The sequence below is a fragment of the Thermobia domestica genome, chromosome 1, assembly GCF_964235325.1.
Source record: "Thermobia domestica chromosome 1, izTheDome1.hap1.1, whole genome shotgun sequence".
NCBI lineage: Eukaryota > Metazoa > Arthropoda > Insecta > Zygentoma > Lepismatidae > Thermobia > Thermobia domestica.
Window position 1 is genome coordinate 73,052,904 of NC_137454.1, and position 20,726 is coordinate 73,073,629.

General features: G+C 36.2%; 1 protein-coding gene and 1 pseudogene across 1 annotated transcript in view; both read left to right on the forward strand.

Annotated features, from left to right (window-relative positions):
* LOC145686149 (uncharacterized) overlaps positions 1–20,726 on the forward strand; it is a 621,065-nt gene that overhangs the window by 31,331 nt on the left and 569,008 nt on the right. The gene's annotated exons all lie outside the window — the stretch shown is intronic.
* LOC145686315 (protein GVQW3 pseudogene) lies at positions 9,564–9,869 on the forward strand (annotated as a pseudogene).

A 20,726-nucleotide genomic window follows, 5' to 3' on the forward strand; every position in this document is an offset into this window, starting at 1 on the left:
CAGTGAGAGCGTCACCGTCGACACCGGTGGAACCAAGAACTTTACACCTGCAGAGTATGGTTGCCACTACTCTTGGTAGTAAAATAAATTATCTACAATCATAGTTCTCGTTTTTTGTATTTACTCTGTTCGTGTATCCGTATGTCCCGTAAACAAAAAAAAAAAAAAAAAAAACAAAAAAAAGAACCACTTAGGGATCACTATCCATTTTGGTAAGGGTGTAAAGAGCCAAAATGAAGATGCGTTGCCAGCTCTATAAATTTATCTATAGATCCACAGATTTTTAAAAGTAAATATGAAAAACAAGAACTTTTGCTCTGATCTACAGTTTCTAGTTTTGCACTATAGTCAGTGGCATTTTTAGGAGGGGCATCCGGGCTTAAGCCCCCCGAAATTTTACTTACTATAGTAAAGTATATGAAATATCTTGCAGAATTTTCACATTTTGAGGCAAAGCCCCCCCCCCGAAAGTTAGCAAAGCCCTCCCCGAAACAAAATCGTAAATACGCCACTAACTATAGTGTATAACCAACAGGCATATGGACCTAATACTTTGCAGTCCTTTTATATTTCCCGAGCTTGTCTGATCGTATGTCGATGAATTTGCCAAACTACAGCATTTGGTGAAAAGAAATGAAATCTTTTAATTTGGTATCCTACAAATATGTCCCTTAGGCTAAGGGAGACAGATGATTAAGTCAAGTAATTGATTATGAAAGAATTGTGAGATGGTAATGTGGGAGAAAACAGGAGTACCCTAAGGAAATCTACGGACACAATGTTGTTTAGCAGAAACGTACTTGGCCGAGATCGAACCAGGAACCCAATCCACCAGAGATAAGCACTCTACCACTGAGCCACGTGTCTCCTACAGCCTGTGGTATTTTTACGCTTACGCTGGTAATACGCTAACAGATTGGCTGCATTATCGAATTCCGCCGAGATAATCGATCTAGCTATTTATTGCGAAAAACAGAATTTAAAAAATTGCATCCGTTCAAGAGTTATCGTACTGAATAATGAACGGACGTACTGACAACACAATAAGTCTTACCGCGTGATCCGAACAAAATCTGTCCAACACTTATAGGGGAAAATTGAACATAGGCATTTGAAGTAAGTTCAAGTTAAACATAGTGATTAGGCTATAATTAGTTAACGTTATCTAATTTATCAATAACATCTAAGTTATCATTGACTCAAGGTAGTTAAGATACTGTATTATGTGGTAAATAACATAGTTAACGTTATCTACTCTATCAATAACATATAAGCAGTGATGAAAATTTTCCGATTCATAAAAACATACTCCAGCCACTTATTCCTATATCATTGTTTATCCGTGATGTGAGGTGGAAAATTTTCTTATATATTTTTCCGGAAAATTTTTCCTTAACAAATATCAATGATCAAGTAACAATTCGTCAGTATTCATAAAATCGACTGAATTCATATATAGAAATGTTAAAAAGTGAAAGATCGTTTAAAGAATCTGAAAATTTTCATGCCTTAGACAATTTTCAGTACTATGTAGGAACAAGTGGAACAATTTTTCATGAATCGAATGAATAATTGGAGTATGTTTTTATGAATCGGAAAATATTGAAGACTTTTAATAAATTGAAATTTTAAATAATAGAATGGGATATTTGTACTCTACGAACTCGAGGTATGTTCTCTGCACTTTGCACACACACACACACACAGAGAGAGAGAGAGAGAGAGAGAGAGAGTAGTTGAATTGAGTTGATTTTGAGTTTAACGTCCCTTTCAACAGCGAGACTATATAAAACGGTACCAACTGATTAACGTGGAATCCGAACTACATGAGCTCCCGCTGGGAATCGAAGCCAGGTTTTCCATGCCAAAGGCGTGTATGCTAACCGCTTAGCAACGAAGGAGCTCGCAGAGCAAGAGAGAGAGAGAAATACTGTAAAATTTTATTTCTCAACTTGAAATAGAAAATTTTCCGTTTTTCGTAAGCTAATTGGAAAATTATAATTTGTTGCTCACTAACTTTCCTCTACTGAAATTCAATTTTGTAGGTCTATGTGCAGTTAAATATAGTAGATAATTTTCCACCTAACATCACTATACATAATATCCAAAATTGTCAGGCCTATGAAAAGTGTTTTCCACTTGTTTCTACGTAATGATGAAAATTTTCCGATCTATGAAAATTCCTCTCACTTGTTTCTACAGAGGAATAAAACTTTCCGATTCACAAAAAAGTTGTTTTACTTCTTGCTTCAAAATGATGAAAACTTTTCGACTCATAAAAAGTTCTTCAATTTTTCCATATAAGGCAGAAAATATTTCGATTCATGAAAAATTGTTTAACTTGTTCCTACATAGTACTGAAAATTGTCTGAGTCATGAAAATTTTCAGATTCTTTAAACGATCTTTCACTTTTTAACATTTCTATACATGAATTCAATCAATTTTATGATTGCTGAGGAATTGTTACTTGATTACTGATATATTTTTTAGGACGGAAAATTTTCCGAAATGGAAAATTTTCCACCTCACATCATTACATATAAGTTATCATATATATTATGGAGAGTTTAGATAACGTTAACTATGCTATTTACTACATAATACAATATCTTAACTATGTTGAGTCAAAGTTATCATTGACTCAACGTAGTTAAGATACTGTATGATGTAAGAAATGACATAGTTAACGTTATCTAAACTATTCAAAACATCTAAGTTATCACGCACTCTATTGTTTTTTTTTTAAAGAAAGACTGCAATTTTATTCCCATCCCAAGATGGGCGGGCCATATAACGCCTTCTCTGTGGTCATAAGCATTCATATTTACTGATATACGTATTTTGTTAAACATACAAATGAACATTAGATGGAGATTATGGTGGCGGACTTACATTTTTAATGCATTGTACCATGTGAAGTTTAATAAATTGACATTTAACGATTACAATTCTGGGAATCTTGGGAAACAAAAACGAGTATAAAATGGATATGAAGAAAAATAAAAAGAATAAGAAAACGGGTAGTAGAATATATTTAGGCTATTACGTGACGTGAGGAAAAACTCGTCATGAATAACAAAAGTAGTAATTTGAGTATGCTGTCATTATCCTATGTACGAAGAGACATCTACTATGCAAAGTAATCAAAATTCAAAGACCTGAATAGAATGAAGACGTGGTGTGAATATTGTAGACTAGAAACCTTGTTTGGTCTTTCTAATCCAACGCTACATTTATACAAGATGGAATTTCACGAAGAATCTAGTTTGACGAACATATTTTCCATTCTAATCGAAACCCCAAAAACGAAAGAAGGAAAACGTTGTTAGTATATACGGTTGTTTAAGCCTTAAGTAAGCATGTCATATACATCGTAACGTAAATAGTTGCTTGGTTGGGGATTTCAGATATCAATAGTAAATACTTTATATTTCTTAGTTTTTAATCTCACTTATGATGAGATCTTTTTCCAAAATTAGTTGTTAGAGCATTTCGCCTCGAGTAATTGATTAACAAAACTTAAAATTTTAGACAGGATAAAATATGGGAGTTTCTTGCATAATTTTAAACATAGAAATAAAATGAAATATTTCAGCTTAACGTCCCAAGATTATACCTTTTAGAATAAGGAAGACGGTGACTAAGTCAAGTAAATGATGATGGAGGAATTGGTGGAATGAGAAAGCGGGAGGGAACGGAAGTACATCGTGAAAACAACCCATGGACACGATGTTATCCACGATGGACTTACTTACCCGGGAATCGAACGAGGGACCTCACGTACCAGAGATAAGCGCTCCACCACTGAACCATCTTGCCCCTATAACAAACATAGAAATTTTGAGGCGATCCCCCATATACTTAAGCAAGAATAATTAAATTGATTTTAACAAAATAACGGAAGCTATTCTAAATGGGCAGTTTGTGGAATAAAACTAAACATATCTAAAATCAATAACAATCTGTAGCAGCTTAAGATTGTGAATATGAAGGATCAATAGGAATTCGTAACTAAATCTAAGGCTATGGTTTCATCTCACCAGATGATGTCTAACAAACAGTCTATCTATGTCTGTCTTGTTTTGTTATGGGTTTTCATACTCACGATATAGCTCGTATGAGAATCCAATCCTGTATCTCTTAAACAGGTCTACTTCAATGGTTTTATTCCCAACTCGTGTGTGGCATAAGATAGGAAACGTCGGATAATTTCCACGTGTCGCCAAAGTATCACAGTGAAACTTTGCCAAATACAAATTCAGCTTTGTCCTCAATGTCCTGTAGTAATTCAGTTCTTATGTCCGAACAGAAAGGTGGGCATGACATCTGCATTTTATCTAATGTAGCACGAACAACCCATATTCCAAAACTGGAAAAGAATTTCAAACTTGATAGTTTTCCAAAGCTTGATCGTAATTCTTCCTGTAGAATCGAAGTGTCGACTCTTGGCAAAATACATGACTTGTGAAACACGTGAGCAAGGAACAGACTATTGAAGGTCACACATTCATATCAATAACTGAAAAATACACAGAAAACGCTGAACTAACGTGGTGTGATTAGTGAAGAGTAACTTGCAAGCAAGGGAAACAAAGGCATTTGTTGTATACGGGAGATAGCTGCTGGTCTAAGGTTTATTACCATAATTTACAATTAATAAATACTTCTTGATTTCTCAATAAGAACTGAATGACTGCATCGCAGTAAGCTTAAGTAACAGAAAGTAAAAAAAGAAAACTGCTTGTTTATTCTTGGTGTGACGTTATGGAAACGACGTTACTCTAATCGATGGTGAACTTCAGGGTAAATGATGAATCACTTCGATGTCGAAGATCATTAGGTTTGCGTTAGGCTCTTGAAGATTGTAAAGATAAAACTGATGGGTAAAAATAGAAAATCTCAATCGTTTGACGTGGGACGCAGGGGCTCTTCATATATCATTTAAATTACTTCTTACTTATATTATATACAGTATTTAAATTTGGTACCCAATACTAAGCTCTCTTCCCTCGTCCAAATTTCATGTCTCTATCTTTCAAAGATTCGGAGATATGTACATTTTACTCTATTGAAACACCATTTCTGCTCCTCCCCCTCTCCCGTCAAATTTCAAAAATCCTTCATAGTGTACATTACATCGTAAATCCTATGTACTGTAAAAAAATTTTTCTTGCTTAAGCGGTTTGGCCTAGGCGTTCATCTGTCACTCACTCAAGCAGAACTTCTTTTATATAGAGAGACGATGACCATATTTCCGAATCTCAAAAGAGTACAAATATGAAATTGGGTATGTAGATTTCCCAGTTAAAATAATTAGACATACTGTATGTTTTGACGGTTATTTGATACTTTACATAGAAGAGAAGAAAAGCACCTCATTTCTTAGCTTCTCCGTCGAATTTGCAAAATTCCTTTCTTAACGATACCGTTCGTCACAAACCCTATGCATTATCAAAATTTGAAGTTTCTAGGTTAACCCTAAAATGAATTTTAATACCAATTGGCATTATAGTGAATTAATAACAATAACAATAATAATGATATTCTTAATATGTACAGCTCACAGATGACGAGAAGAACCCTAGCAGAAGTAGTGTGACGTAGGTATGGGCTCGCCCACTTTTCGCACGGGGGTTTCAAATGATACCACGGAATAGCACACATATAACTTTACCCGGAGTGGCAGACGACATCTAAGTATAGACCACACCTCAAAAACCGAAAGTGGACTTGACCGTGTCGTTGACCTTTCCCCGCTTCCCCTGTTTTAGGGTTCTTCTCGTCATCTTTGAGCTGTACATTAGTGAATATCGCACGCCGATGCCATATGGCACCAATGGAGTTAAGCTTTCTACCACATAGTTTTCGTCTAGTGACATAGGTCAGACAAGATAGAGAATATCAGAGAGCGTCAAGAAGCATATAGAAAGCACAAAACGTGTATATTTGTAACTTGTAATTTTTTTTCCACAAAACTTCTCTTTTGTTCTCTTAAAATTAAAAAAAAAATTGTATCACAATCTTCCATGCCACATGGATTCAGCTGATACTGACACTAAGCTCTGTTTTCACTAGTGTAATACAACCATAACATCTATCCTGAACATGATACTCCAGAAGTAAAAACATAAAAAGTCATATTATTGGATATTATTTACATTTATCTAAGTAATACATAAAGAAGAAAAGAAGAAAAATAATTTCAACACAACCAAAATTAATTCGTGCAATAAAAGATTAAGGAGTTTGGCTTGAGCCTTGATCAATGGGTCAGTCAGGACTTCTTTTTGTATATATTTATATAGAATAGCAAAAAAAAACATGGGGAGGATAGGGTTTATGTAATATATCATATTTGAAGGTAAAGAAAGGTGAATTAAATGAAAAATTATATTCGGCGTTGCTCCTGTCAAAATGAGTGTAATAGACCTAAATAAATAAGAAAGAGCAACATCTTAAACATTGCTTCTGTCAGTTCCCGGACCAGTTGCTATGTTCCTTCTTGCCTAACATTTTTTTAAATATCATCGGAACTGTCACCAATCAGCTTAGCGATCCTGAAAACTATGGATTCGAGCCCAATATAGGTTATTTTGGGCATGTTATTTCTCACGCCCATCTCCCCACCCCCATGAACATCAGGCTAAAGTTGGACTTGAACGACGTCGAAAGTTTTACTGTTCTCTAAGTGATCCCGCAAACTATGAATTTAACACTAATTTCGGCGTCCCTAGTATTTATCATCTCTCTCTATTCATACATTTTGACCCCCCGTAACTTACCCCCTGTACCGAAATTGGATAATATGGCTTCATAGGTGGTTAGAACTGGTAAAGGTCTATGTGTACAAAATTTGGTGGCTCCAGGTTACTCGTTTCTGTGTCAATAGCTTACGACAGACACACACACACAAACAAATGCATTATATTATTGCTATTATCAGTGGCGTATTTGGGATTTCGTTTCGGAGAGGCTATCCACAACACGGGGAACAGGGGGTAATTGCATACTTGTATTTTGGAAATTAAATATATTTTAATCGATTGCCTACTAACAGACTAAGAAAAAAACGTGAAACCCGTATGTCGGTGGAGGATCTTATCCCCCGCCCCAAGGCAAATCTGAAATGTGTACGTTTTATCTGTGTACGTTTTTACCTGAAAGAAAATGTTGAGATAAGTTGAAGCTGAAATATATTGATTGCAGTTTTAACAGCAAGAATTGCAGAGTGGTGAATCTTATGTAATTTGATACACACAAAATTTTAGCAGTGAATCTAACCTTTTATTCTATTTATAGGAGAAAAAGGAAGCATCCTCTTGGCCTACCTAATTTCTCGAGCTATTTATTTCCCCATCTTGATTTTCATTAAATCAAACGTTTACCTTTCTTTATCACTAAATGGTGTAAATATTTCTTTGCTATAATAACTAAAGTCCTGTTATGTTGATATCCCTGCAAGTAGGTGTAGAACATTAGTTTCGCTTATTAGCTCCTCTTATAATAGTATTGGTGTTACTGACGATGGACGACTTGAATCACAACTAACAACGGACGAAAGATGATAGGAAAAACGAAAGAAAGTAACAGGTAAGAAAAAGAAATAGAAGAGTAGAATGGACGAAAGGAAGAAACAAGAACGCAGTTCTTACATAGAATGAAGTTTGACAAATGCAGTAATATTTCTGAACAAAAAGCATAAAAAAATGGAAAGTCTGAAATTCTTAGAAATGGTAAGCATGATTATTATGGTAAGCACGATTATGGTAAGCACTACGTGGAATGAGAAAAAAAAATATTTGAAGGCAGTGTTCGCAAGTTTAAGAAAATTTCCTCCGACTGACACAAAATTTTTCCTTTTCTTATCAAATTTTCCCTAGTTTTTTGAGTGTCCAACACCTATGACAGAAGTAATTAAGATTAATTTAGCTATATTAAAGGAACTACGAACTACATTTGTTTTATTCATTTGCTTTTTGCTTCTATTTTTGAGCTTACGTTTCCTTCACCTTTCTTTTTCTTTTTCTCTCTTTTTTCTTTTCTTTTTTTCTTTTTTTTTTTTTTTTTTTTTTTACAAAAATATACACCCAAATACACTCAGCCAACAAAATGAAATGAAATGAAATCTTTCAGTTTAACGTTCCACGAATGTGCCTTTAGGCTAAGGGAGACGATGATTAAAGCAAGTGAATGAAACGAAATCTTTGTTCTGTGTCCCATGGTTATGCCGGTTAGGCTAAAGGAGACAGTGATGATGAGAAATTAATGAAATGGTGGAATGAAGAAAGTGGGAGGAAACCCCGAGAAAACCCACGATCACGGTGTTTGTCCACCACAAAGTCCACACCGCGCAAGCTGGGATCGAACCAGAGACCCCACGCACCGGAGGTGAACGCTCTACCACTGAGCCGCCGCACAACCCTTAGCTGTTTGAATTTGCCCTAACTGTTCCAATTTACTCGTCATTTGTTCTAACTGATCATTATGCGATTGCAGGCCGGTAGCCAGCCCAAAAATGTAGGGGGCCCGGAAAAAGTTAGGGAGGGTCGATCCAACCATTTTATCTTTATTGCCATATTATAGTTCATTTGCAAGCCTATCGTGAAAATATTAGGAGGGGCCCGGCCCCCCTAGACACCCCATGGATACGAACCAGGGACCCCAGGCACCGGAGGTGAACGCTCTACCACTGAGCCACCGCGCTCCCCGCTTTTATATTAGAGTTTCTTCTTAATTTTAAATCGATTTCTTTAGATAATAAGGCTTTTTTTCTTTTTACAAAGTTTGTACTATTTGCATTAGCTGAATTAAAACTACACTCGTTCGAGTTTTCGTTATGTCGTTAGGTACAGTACTGCTCAAAACTTTTTGAACATACCGGACTTTTGTAAGCATCTACTGTGATCATAACTTTGACGCTCTGTACCAGAGGTACTACTGCTTTAGCTTAAAATTTGATGACAGTTGAATCGAGGTCTGGAAGGTACTGCAAATGATATGACAAATTATAATTCTTCAATTGAAACAAACAAAAACACACACACACACACAGAGTTTGATATGGGTATAAACAAGAGTGTGGAAGGTGAGGCAAGATACTAGTTTTGTTTGGAAAGTGTAGACATAGAAGGTCAATGCAGTGACAAAAATTTTGAAAGAAGTAAGCCTAGTAGTTTTTCAAGTTTTGCCACTCTTTATACCTTGATGGTATGCGAAGGTTTAAAACGAGTACTTTGAAATGAGTTTACGATGACTTCGTATGCTCCATTGTTGCTTGCTGAAATACGAGGTGCTATCCAGAATTTTCGTGACTGGTGCTGCCATCTGGAAAGTAGTAGTAGTAGTAGTAGTAGTAGTAGTAGTAAGGCTTTGCACCGATTGGTGGCAAGACTAGTTTAGTAATGAGAGTGCACAGTTTCATGCAGCTGGGTTGATGTGTTGAGTTTCCACAGTGCTTTTCATGATACTCTGTGTGTGGCGATTTTACGATGGATCCGAGAATAAGCGCGTGTGTATCAAATTCTGTGCAAATCTCGGGAAAAGTGCTACGCAGACCTTTGCAATGATTCAACAAGTGTTTGGGGAACACAGCATGAGCCGTACGCGTGTGTTTGAGTGGCATGCTCGGTTCAGGGCCGGCCGTACAGACATCGAAGACGATGCCCGCACTGGAAGGCCTGATAGCCCAATGCCAGACATTGTTGCCAAACTTCAACAATTGGTTCGTGAGGATCGACGTCGAACCATTCACGATCTTGCTGATGAAGTGGGAATTGGTTACGGGACATGCCAACGAATTTTGACTCTTGAATTGGACATACATCGTGTCGCCGCAAAATTTGTGCCAAGGATCTTTAATGCTGATTAGAACGCACAGCGTGTGGCAGTTCGCACACAGCTTCGTCAGACCGCATCTGACGATCCAACCTTCTTGTAATTGAAAAGCAAGTTGTAAGGCCGTCGGTTCGACACACTAAAGAGGATTCAAGAAGCATCGCTGGCGGTGCTAAACACCCTCAAAGTACAGGACTTCCAGGATACGTTTGGCCAATGGTAGAATCGCTGGGATCGGTGTCTTCGTGCGGAAGGGAACTACTTCGAGGGTAATGGCGGTCATTAGTCCAAAAGTACGTTTTTCACCAGATGGCAGCACCAGTCCTGAATATTTTGGATAGGACCTCGTAATAACGACGATCATTGTATATACACTTCTACTGAACGACAATTGAGTAGAGAATGATGTGTATTGACTCTCGTAAACATTTTTAAAGGACGGTGTTTTTGGCTTTTTAAATGATAGCATATCTCCAAAGTATAGAGAACTGCTAATTTTGGAAAACTGCTTCTTCTTTCAAATTTCTGTCACTCCATTGACCTTCTAGTCTACACTTTTAAAACTAAACTAGTATCTTGTTTCATCTTCCACACTCTTGTTTATACTATGCAATATCTACATCAAATTGTATTTTTTTTTCGCTTCAGTTTTAAGAATTATAATTTGATATAATATCTACAGTACCTCTCAGGCCTCGATTCAACTGTCGCCAGCACGCCGGTAAAGTTCTCGTGCCAAAATAATAGGATCACAGTAGATGCTTATAATTTCCAGCATGTTCAAAAGCTTTTGAGCCGTAGTGTACATTTCTGTAATACTCATGTTTTGTATTAATGAGTCAAAAAATATTGTTTCCCGATAAGAAAATCTAATGTAAAATGTAAGCAATGAAGCAAACTAAACACACACGCTTCAGAAAATAATATTTGTAGATCAATTATGTCTTAAAACATGGTAACCCACACAGCAGCGTACAAAATTAGAAATTAGCTATTTTGATTTGAATACAATTATTTTAACCCTTCATGTATAGTCTTATGTGAAAAATCAGCTTTCCAACTTTGAAAATGAATTGTGCAGCAGAAATTCTCTAATTTCTTAAAATAGTAACATTGTGGATTACTATGTTCTTGCCTCACACCCTTGATATATTTCGTAGAAATGTTAGATTTTCATGAAATATGGCGTATACGTTTTTGAGGCTTAACAATCATTTCTATTATTTGCATTTAAAATCAGTTTAGAACGAGAAAGTGATCCTCCTCTTCTCCCAGCTCTAAGACGCATAAATAAGGGGTAAAAGTGAGGGGGAACGCGGGAGAACGCCATTCCTTACCTAGAAAAATTTGTACGGCGTTCCCCCAGTTGCTAAAAAAATTACAGTGGGCAAAGATGGGCAGGGGGAACGGCGTGAAGCCACGCCGCTACCTACCGTCCCACTACCTTTTCAGATCCACTTTTACCACTGCATAAATATAATATAATATTCTATTTAACGCGTATAATATTCTATTTAACTTTTGTAAATGTTATACAATTTTAACACGATATGATTATGTGTGTTTTTCCACTCTTGAAGTTGAAGTCAAGCAATACCAGAACTCACTCCCCCATCCCTAAGATATAAATTTTGAAAACAATTACTTCCGTAAAAAAAATAAATAAATAAATAAAATAAAATAAAATAAAATAAAATAAATAACTTTTTGTCGAATATGTTCTAAATATTTTTCTGAGAATTTATAATCGTCTCAATTGCTTGAAATTGAAATGGGTCAATAATACGAGAACATGTTATTCCCAATTTTATGTAGCATATTTTGCTGAATATTTATTAAACACAAATCTATTTTCTATAAATATTGTGTATGTTTTTTTTTCGAATATTAGAGACTTATTCCTATAGTTTAGAGTTGAAATTAGTGAGAAGGAGATTCACTTGCTTCAAGAATGCACAGTATCACTAGTTTCACTGTCTTTGTATTTTTATAGTTATTTTGCTCTTAAGAATCAATAGCATGTGAAACAACAAACTTACGTATGTTTACTTATCACTAATCACTGAGAGCGGTAAAGCTTTCGTAAAGAAAAAAAATGAAATCTTTCATTTTAACGTCCCACTAATATACAAGTTTGGCTAAGGGAGACTATGATTAAGGCAAGTGAATGATGATGGAAAAATTAGTGGAATGACGAGGTGGGAGTACCCCGAGAAAACCTACACACACACGATGTCCACTACAAAATTACTTGGCCGGGGATCGAACCAGCGACCCCATATACCGAAGGTGACTACTCTACCACTGCGCCACCGTGCACTCTAAGCTTTTCAAATTGTAATGAAATGTTTAAATATTAATGGCATAACTGCTCACTTATATCACTATTAACAACTAACTAATTAACATAACAAAAATTCGAAAATAAATTACAAGAACGGAAAGTAGAAATCCTACAAATATACCAACGTGTTCTTGCATACTAGAGCGTGAAATAAGAATAAGTAAATGCGTACAATATGAACAAGACAGATTATTCATTGAGGAACAATCTTCTCTCATCACGCATTGAAACAACATACAAACCTCTTATAATATAATTTAGTTCTTTCTTATTTTCGGGCCTCCAGCACTTTAAGTTTAATAATGCATTTTCTTCCCCCTCTTAAATGTAATTTTGAACGATATGATCCATTGCGAATAGTGCATAAAGTGATTCCATGTTTCATGCGTCGAATATGAACGTAACACAAACACCAACAACCTGATCAAAAACCTGGATGGTAAACAACGTTTTTCTGCCGGTAATGGACTTAACTGATTCTTTTAACGATGTTATAGCAAGCTTATGAGGAGAGAGAAAAACAAGATGAATGAAGAACATGATGATATAACGTTGATAATGATGATAGAATCTGGTCCTGACATGCTATTATTGATAACTATAGCATTTGTTGTCTTCCTTTTTGTAGTTTGTACTTAACGTACAGAAGAATGACTTCCAGTTGCTAAAATGATGATTTGACCAACCAAGGAGAGTTATTGAAAAAGCTTGTTTTAGGGAAAGTCAGTGGAAACACACACACACACACACATAAAAGAGAAAACCAAACTTCACTTGACTTTTCACTTGTCTCGTCTCCCTTTTCCTTATTTTTTCCTTCCAGCAAAAATGGAATAGAAGATATAGGAAGAATGAAGCACAGATAAGAAAAAAAGGTCTAGAAATTCAATTCCGAATGCTTCTGACGTTGATTTATCGAGTTCCTGTGCCCTTTTAGTACTAAAATGAAAAGGCGACCGTTTGGAAGTACCGCAAACACATTCGGATTCTTATCTTTATCTTGTGCCTTCACTCTCTCTTTTTTCTTCTTCTTATTATTCTTCTTCTTCCTACTAGATTCCCCCCACTTTCTCGTACTACATGCCGTCATCAATCATTAAAGGTAGGCCTATATCTGTTCCACTGAACGTCAAGGTTGATGCTACACTCGGGATATGATTATCGTTGGAAGGTTTCCTGATGATATCACCTTCGGAAGAAATACGAAGAATAATTTGGACATTTTTCTTCCTGAGATGAACACGTTTTAAGAAGTAGAACTTTATATAACATTTTTCAACATTATTTTCTATCTTTATATAGATTCCACAAGGACAAGTAATCTTCGCCTAGGATCAGTGATGTAAATTCAAATGTTTAATGTAATTGCAAGTATTATTCTGGACTCAAATACTCGTTAGAACTATACATAACGGAACTTTCTTTTCATAGACTTAGATAAATTTATTAGAAAACTTGCAACAAATTACATGAAAGATACTAGTAAAATAATTACTGTTGCGTTAACAGTGTAGTTAGATATGGTTGTCACTAGTTGGTGAAAAAGAGCTAATCTCACGATTTGATGATTCATAACAGTTTTATTTACAGGAAAAGCGTTATTAATGCTGGAACTTACTTACGTAGCATATCGTATGATACATCATAAAAGTAAGCTTAATTACTTGAATGAAGAATTAATAGTTAAAGTGTATTTATATTCAGCACTTCCGACTTTTTTTTGTTACTCTTTTTTTATGAATATCTTCTATTAGTGAAGTAGACTCACATAATACATATCCAGATTCGCAGTAGAACTTTCAACGATAATGGGAGATTCACTTATGTTTGAATGGTGAGTGCTTGGCACTGGAAAATATTAGGATGTTCAAAAGTTGTCTTCTTGATTATCTTGCAAAAACATAAGCGAACAACTGGATTTCCACAGGATTTAAACATGACACGTACTATAAAAAATGTCACATCCCATTAATATCCTGAGACGAGATCCAAGTTTACGCACGAACCACAGGGGCCCGGGTCTAAGGCAGTAGTTTCAAAGGGTGACATATTAAAAAAAAAAACTAAGATTGAAGTATGTTAACTAGAAAAAAGGACAGTCCTCAAGAGAGAAATTTAAGATAGAACTATATTGGAGACAATGTTGGTACTATAGAACGACATAGTTTACTTATAACCACGCGTCTGAATACGAACAAATACAGCAATGGTGAACAAAAGTTTCTTTGTACCCAGAGGCGTAAGGATGGCAAGGGCATTAAATAGTCCTTGCCCAGAACTAACGTACCTTGAACAACTCAGGGAGCATTTCCGTGTTATATGAACAATGAACTCAAGATTTGAGATCGCTGCTGCGACTCAGCCAGAGGTACCATTTACTACCGGAAATTCTATTCAAAGATCTAATGAAAACCTCAGATAACCACATATCTCTACAAAGGAAATATAGTTATAGTAAAACCTGTAGAGTAGAAAGCAAAAAAAAGTGCCACATTGTTAAAGTATAATACGGCTATGAGACTGTTAACAACAATTTGGCTCGAGTTGCTAGTTTGTGGTTTAGATAATGATGACAAACAGAAATTTAGAAAATAAAACATTACTGACAGTGAGCAAATAATCATACGGTGAAAGTTTTTTTTTGTTTGAATGCTCAATAAATTTAATAGGTAACCAAATATAATAATATAATATCAGATATCAATTATCAAATCAGGAATTGAATAATAATAATAAAATAATTTGCAGGAAGCACTTTCAAACTTGAACGACCAACTGACAGAAAAGAACAAAACACATGAAGATAAATAAGAAGAAATAAAAAATGATAAAGTACAAAAGAGCAGGACAGAAAGGGGCAAACGTATGACAAGAGGGAGAGAAAATCGAACACATTAAGACGTTCTCTATTTAGGAAGTCTAACATCCTCAGACGAAAGAAGTTAAAACGACGTAAATTCAAGAATAGCGCAGGCTAAACAAGCATTCAATAGAAAACGAGGATTACTAACATCAAGAAGTGTGTCGTTGGACGTTCAAAAACGATTTATTAAGACTCTGGTATGGCGCGTGGCGTTTTACAGATCAGAGACGTGGACATTGAGAAAAGCTGAAATATCCAAGCTGGCAGCATTTGAAATGTGGTGTTGGCGCCGAATGCTGCGCGTATCATGGACCTAAAGAAAAGGAATTAAGACTAAAGAAAGCTAATGAAGGACGACAGAGCATAAAGATAATAGGAAAAAGAAGAAACAACATGCTTGGCCATCTTCGGCATTCCGATTGGATTACTGTGTTGATGGAGAGAAAGGCAGAAGAAAAACCACGAAGAGGAAGACCAAGAATAGAATTTCTAGATGCAGTTACGAAGAATTGACCTTATCAACGTATAAAACAGCTCTCCAAAGAGAGAAAAGTTTTAAAATTTCCATGTTGCCCACCAACCCATGGTTGAGGAAAGAAGATAATTTTTAATTCCAGTAGAAACTATGTCTATTCCAACTTGACACAGATTCAGATTCTGCGCGAACTGTTTACAATAAACAAACATAAAAATCATTTATAATTCAACAACATTCTAAGATACACAAACGCATTTATTTACTTCTCAAAATTGCAGTACACTGTATGTATTTATTCGTAGCAACACATAATTGAACTATAATTATTTCATTATCTACTGCTTCATTAAATTACTATTTGTTAGATTTTTTGCAAAATTAAAATTATATCAATTGGCAATGCATTTAATGGAATTGGATGTCATATACGCTCCCGTCCGATAGTTCTTTATATTCCGTTCCATGTATTCTATACAATTTTTAACTTATTCATTGTAATACATCGTAACTTATTCATTGTAATACAACGTAACAGGGAACACATCTGTTTTAATCTCTACCCGATTATCTTTCACTTTTCTTCAGAGCATGAGCCAAAGGCAATCTGTACTTAAGTTCGATAAAGATTTGTTACTAGATCATATCAGTTCAAAAATGAGCGTGCAAATAAAAGTCTTGAGGTGAACGTAAGAGGAACGAAGTAGAAGGTAAAATCCGTTTATAATAACCTGCTTCGGAAAGAGTAGTAGATTTTGAGTTTAACGTCCCTTTCAGCAGCGAAGCTATATGAGACGGGACCTACTGATTAACGTGGAATCCGAACCACGTGAGCTCCCGCCGGGAATCGAACCCTGGTCTCCCACGCCATAGGCGTATACCCTAACCGCTTAGACATGAAGGACCTCCTGTTTCGGAAAGGTTACACAATACTTCAGATCTCTGAACATTTTGCAAGGAATTAGATAGAGAAAACGCCGATGATAGAAGAGACACCGGATTTGCATGAGATATATGAGAGGGATGCATACTAAGTTAGTATTTTAAATAACTTCTGAGTAGACCAAAAAGGAAATACAATTGTAAGGTATCCCAAGTAAGAATCATTGCTGCAAATGTGTTAACACATGATAGCATGGCATTGGTTTCTTGCTGGTTCCTTACCTCATTCAATAAATTACGCTTTTTCCTTTTAAAATATCTATTTGTTTCATTTTGTTGTATATGTTCACTTGCTTCTCTAGGCTGCTGTCTTCAGATGGATTTGATTTCCACCCTGATTTGTAACAAATGATATAAAATCTTGAGTAGGGCGTTCCATGGTTATGTCTAAACGAAACGGATTATTAATGAAAGAGGATAATTATAAAAAAAATCATTTTGTTGTAAAAATGTGGGAGGAGACGACGGGAGAATGGAATTAATTTACTTACAGAAATGGTGTTTTCCGCTACATACTCATAAGACTCAGGATTAAACCAGAGATCCAGCTCTCTAAGAGATAAGTTCCTCAGCATTAAACCATATTTATCTCTGATTGGTCTACATGTTATAGCATACATAGTGCATATTTTCGAAAATGTTTTACAATATCATCATTATAAATATTCCATTATTATGGGCAAGCCATTTGCTTTATATTGAAAAAATTTTATACAGTAAGATCTTCCGATAATCTCTTCGGTTTCATGTATAATATCCTCTTTCTCTACCACTATCAATTACAGATATAGAGAACGTTTCATAATATCTTTATCACGCTTCCGCTATTGTCGGCAAGTCACATGCTTCAGATTGAAAAGATTTTATGAATTACAATCCTCCACAAAATTCCTCGTTTTTGTGTAAGATTCACTTTCTTTAACATCGTCCTTCGGCTGTATCATGTTTCTCCTTCTAATATTTTACCTTCCACTACATCATTAACAAGACAATTCCTTCTCAGATAAGATACCATATATACTCAAATCTAAGACGCCCTCGAATCTAAGACGCACTCCCATTTCTAAACTTCAAAATTTGTGCCAATTTATTGTATTCAATTCGAAGACGCATTCTGGATATTCAATTAAGCAACCCAGAATTTGACAGTACAAATTAAATCATACGGGTTTATTTGTTCAATCTAAACATTTAAATGTCAAGATTAAAAACAGAACAAATGTGCTATCTTACATGACCACATAGGCATGTTGTACGAATTCCGGGAAATAAGCGGCGGTAGATACACTTTAGTCAACACCATTGCCGGATCTGTTTTGTATGAGATTCCAAAGCCCACACCCCATTTTATACCTGAAATTTAGACAGAAAATGTGTCTTAGATTCGAGTATATACAGTAGTAACCAATTTGTCTTTCAAGGCCGCGGTGGCTCAGTGGTAGATCGTTCACCTCTGGTGGATGCGGTCCTTGGTTCGATCCCAGCTGGCGCCAAATGAGCCTTGTGGTGGACAAACCCGTGTGCGTGGGTTTTCTCGAGGTTCTTTCGTTCCCTGTCACTTTCTTCATTCCACCATTTCATTCATTTCTTATTATCACAGTCTCCTTTAGCTTTGTCGGCATATACTGTGGGACGTAAAACTTAAAGATTTCATTTCAATATTTTTCAATTTGTCTTTTCTTTTTTAATCATTTCAAGTATTATAATTCTCTTCACTGCTTTGAATTTTACTTCTTTATTACGTTTTCACCCGCCCAATTAATCTGTTCTTTTGTTCTCAGCATATAAAATATTTTCGTCATTAAGATTAATGCAGTTCACTTTTTTTTACGTTGAAAATAAAATGTTTCTCGTATTATAGCGAGTAAAAATTGTACTTGCCTATAAGCACTTCTATTGATCTTTATCAAAAATTTTAGAAATAAATATTCTCGTGTAGAAGATACAACTAACCAGAAAATAATTATTTCCGAGTTTCTACACACCTTAAATAGCGACCGTGCTTTGAATCTATTTCTTTGTAGCTCGCGCCATGTGGACTTCGTGGTGGACAAACACCGTGCTCGTGGGTTTCTTGGGGTTCTCCCGTTTCCTCCCACTTTCTTCATTCCACCATTTCATTCATTTCTCACTATCACCGTCTCCTTTAGCCTAAAAGATTTCTTTTTTATTATTAGGTCTATTATTTCTTTGTGGCCTGAGCGTTCTTTCTGTTGTGCCATTCTTGTTCCCTCAAATCCAGTTCAAAATTACTTACCTATAGGCAACCCACCGAAGTTCAATGTAATGTGGGTTGCATAAGAATCAGAGACTCAATCATATTTGTTCTTACACGGGTCTAGGTCAAAACCCCCACAGCCAAAACCCCCACACTCAAGAAATGTCAAAACACCCACACAAACGGTCATAACCCCCACACAAATGGACAAATCTCCCAAACGCACGAACGGTCAAAACCCCCACAGCCAAAACCCCCACACTTAAGAAATGTCAAAACGCCCACACGATCGGTCATAACCCCCACACAAATGGACAAATCTCCCAAACGCACGAACGGTCAAAACCCCCACAGCCAAAAGCCCCACACTCAAGAAATGTCAAAACGCCCACACAATCGGTCAAAACCCCCACACAAATGGACAAAACAGCCACACATAGCAACGGTCATAATCCCCACATAAATGGACAAAACTCCCACAAAATCGGACAAATCCCCCACACTCTGAAATGATCGTCATTTCACGTCTTTGTTGCGGCTCTTTATGACGCCCAAGAAGAATAGTTGCAACATCAGTTTAAGTGGAATAAAAATGTTATTAAAAAGTACAAGGGCAATACATGAGTATGGGGGTTTTGTCAATTTGCGTGGCAGTTGTGACTATTTCTGCATGTGGGAGTTTTGTCCATTTGTGTGGGGGTTTTGTCCATTTATGTGGGGATTGTGACCGTTTCTATGTGTGGCTGTTTTGTCCATTTGTGTGGGAGTTATGACCGTTGGAGGTTATGACCGACTACCAGTGTGGGGGTTTTGGCTGTGGGGGTTATGACCGTTCGTGTATTTGGGAGATTTGTCCATTTGTGTGGGGGTTATGACCGATCGTGTGGGCGTTTTGACATTTCTTGAGTGTGGGGGTTTTGGCTGTGGGGGTTTTGACCGTTCGTGCGTTTGGGAGATTTGTCCATTTGTGTGGGGGTTATGACCGTTTGTGTGGGCGTTTTGACATTTCTTGAGTGTGGGGGTTTTGGCTGTGGGGGTTTAGACCGGTTCCCTCTTACACGGGGGCTTAGCGTTCCTTTCAGTACTGACTGTGAGACCATATGAAACGTGGACCTAGAGGTTTTAACGTCTGATCTGAACCACATAAGCTCCTGCGGGGATTCAATCATATTTTGTTTGAAGACTAAAACATAATTTTGTTCTTTTGAACATTGTAGAAATACTGCTCCTAGAATCTATAAATGAACTTTTTTTTTCGGTAGATATTGTGGCCAGTGATGGGTGGAAACTCGGGAAAATTACCTAAATTGGAAAGATTTTCAAGATGCTTATTTCATTAAATATTGTGATTTTGCTGTAACAGCAGAAGTATTCGTATTTTACGATTTTACTTTCATATATATCAGGGTCGTCCTTAATTATATGGAGATTTTTTTTTTCGAATTTCTTTGCTCTCAACCCCTAAATTGATTCCATGTCGGACCAAATTAATCCATGAAGAAATGGGCTCAATTGAAGAATATTTAACACCACACCTAAAACTGAGTAGTATCAAAATGGCGACCATCTTGAAGCCAGCCATTTTGGATTCAGACCCAAAATTTTAAATAAAAATGGGATCGTGTGACATATCGTTTTGGGGTAGATTTTTACCACAAATACACATTTGTCTTCGACTTAACTCTGATCACATAATAGTCATTACCTTTATCATAACAGTTTAATATCCTTCAATATTGTCTCATCTCATAGTTTACAGAAGTATTTAAAAAGAGGCACATAAACGTATGAAGAAAGCAATTATATATGTTATTATAGAGGGTGTTTCAAAACAACACCGACAACGTTTGGGAGGTAATTCCTGATATCAAGATAAGACAAAAAGTATAGACCAACCTGGGTGCACAAATGATTCCTTTCGAAGTTATAGGCTACCGAAAACATGATAAAATGAAATTCAAAGGTCCATAGCTCCAATACTATGGCACCTACCCAAATCGGGTCAAGTCTTCACTTTATAACTGGTATGTGCCCTGTCCAAATATCCAT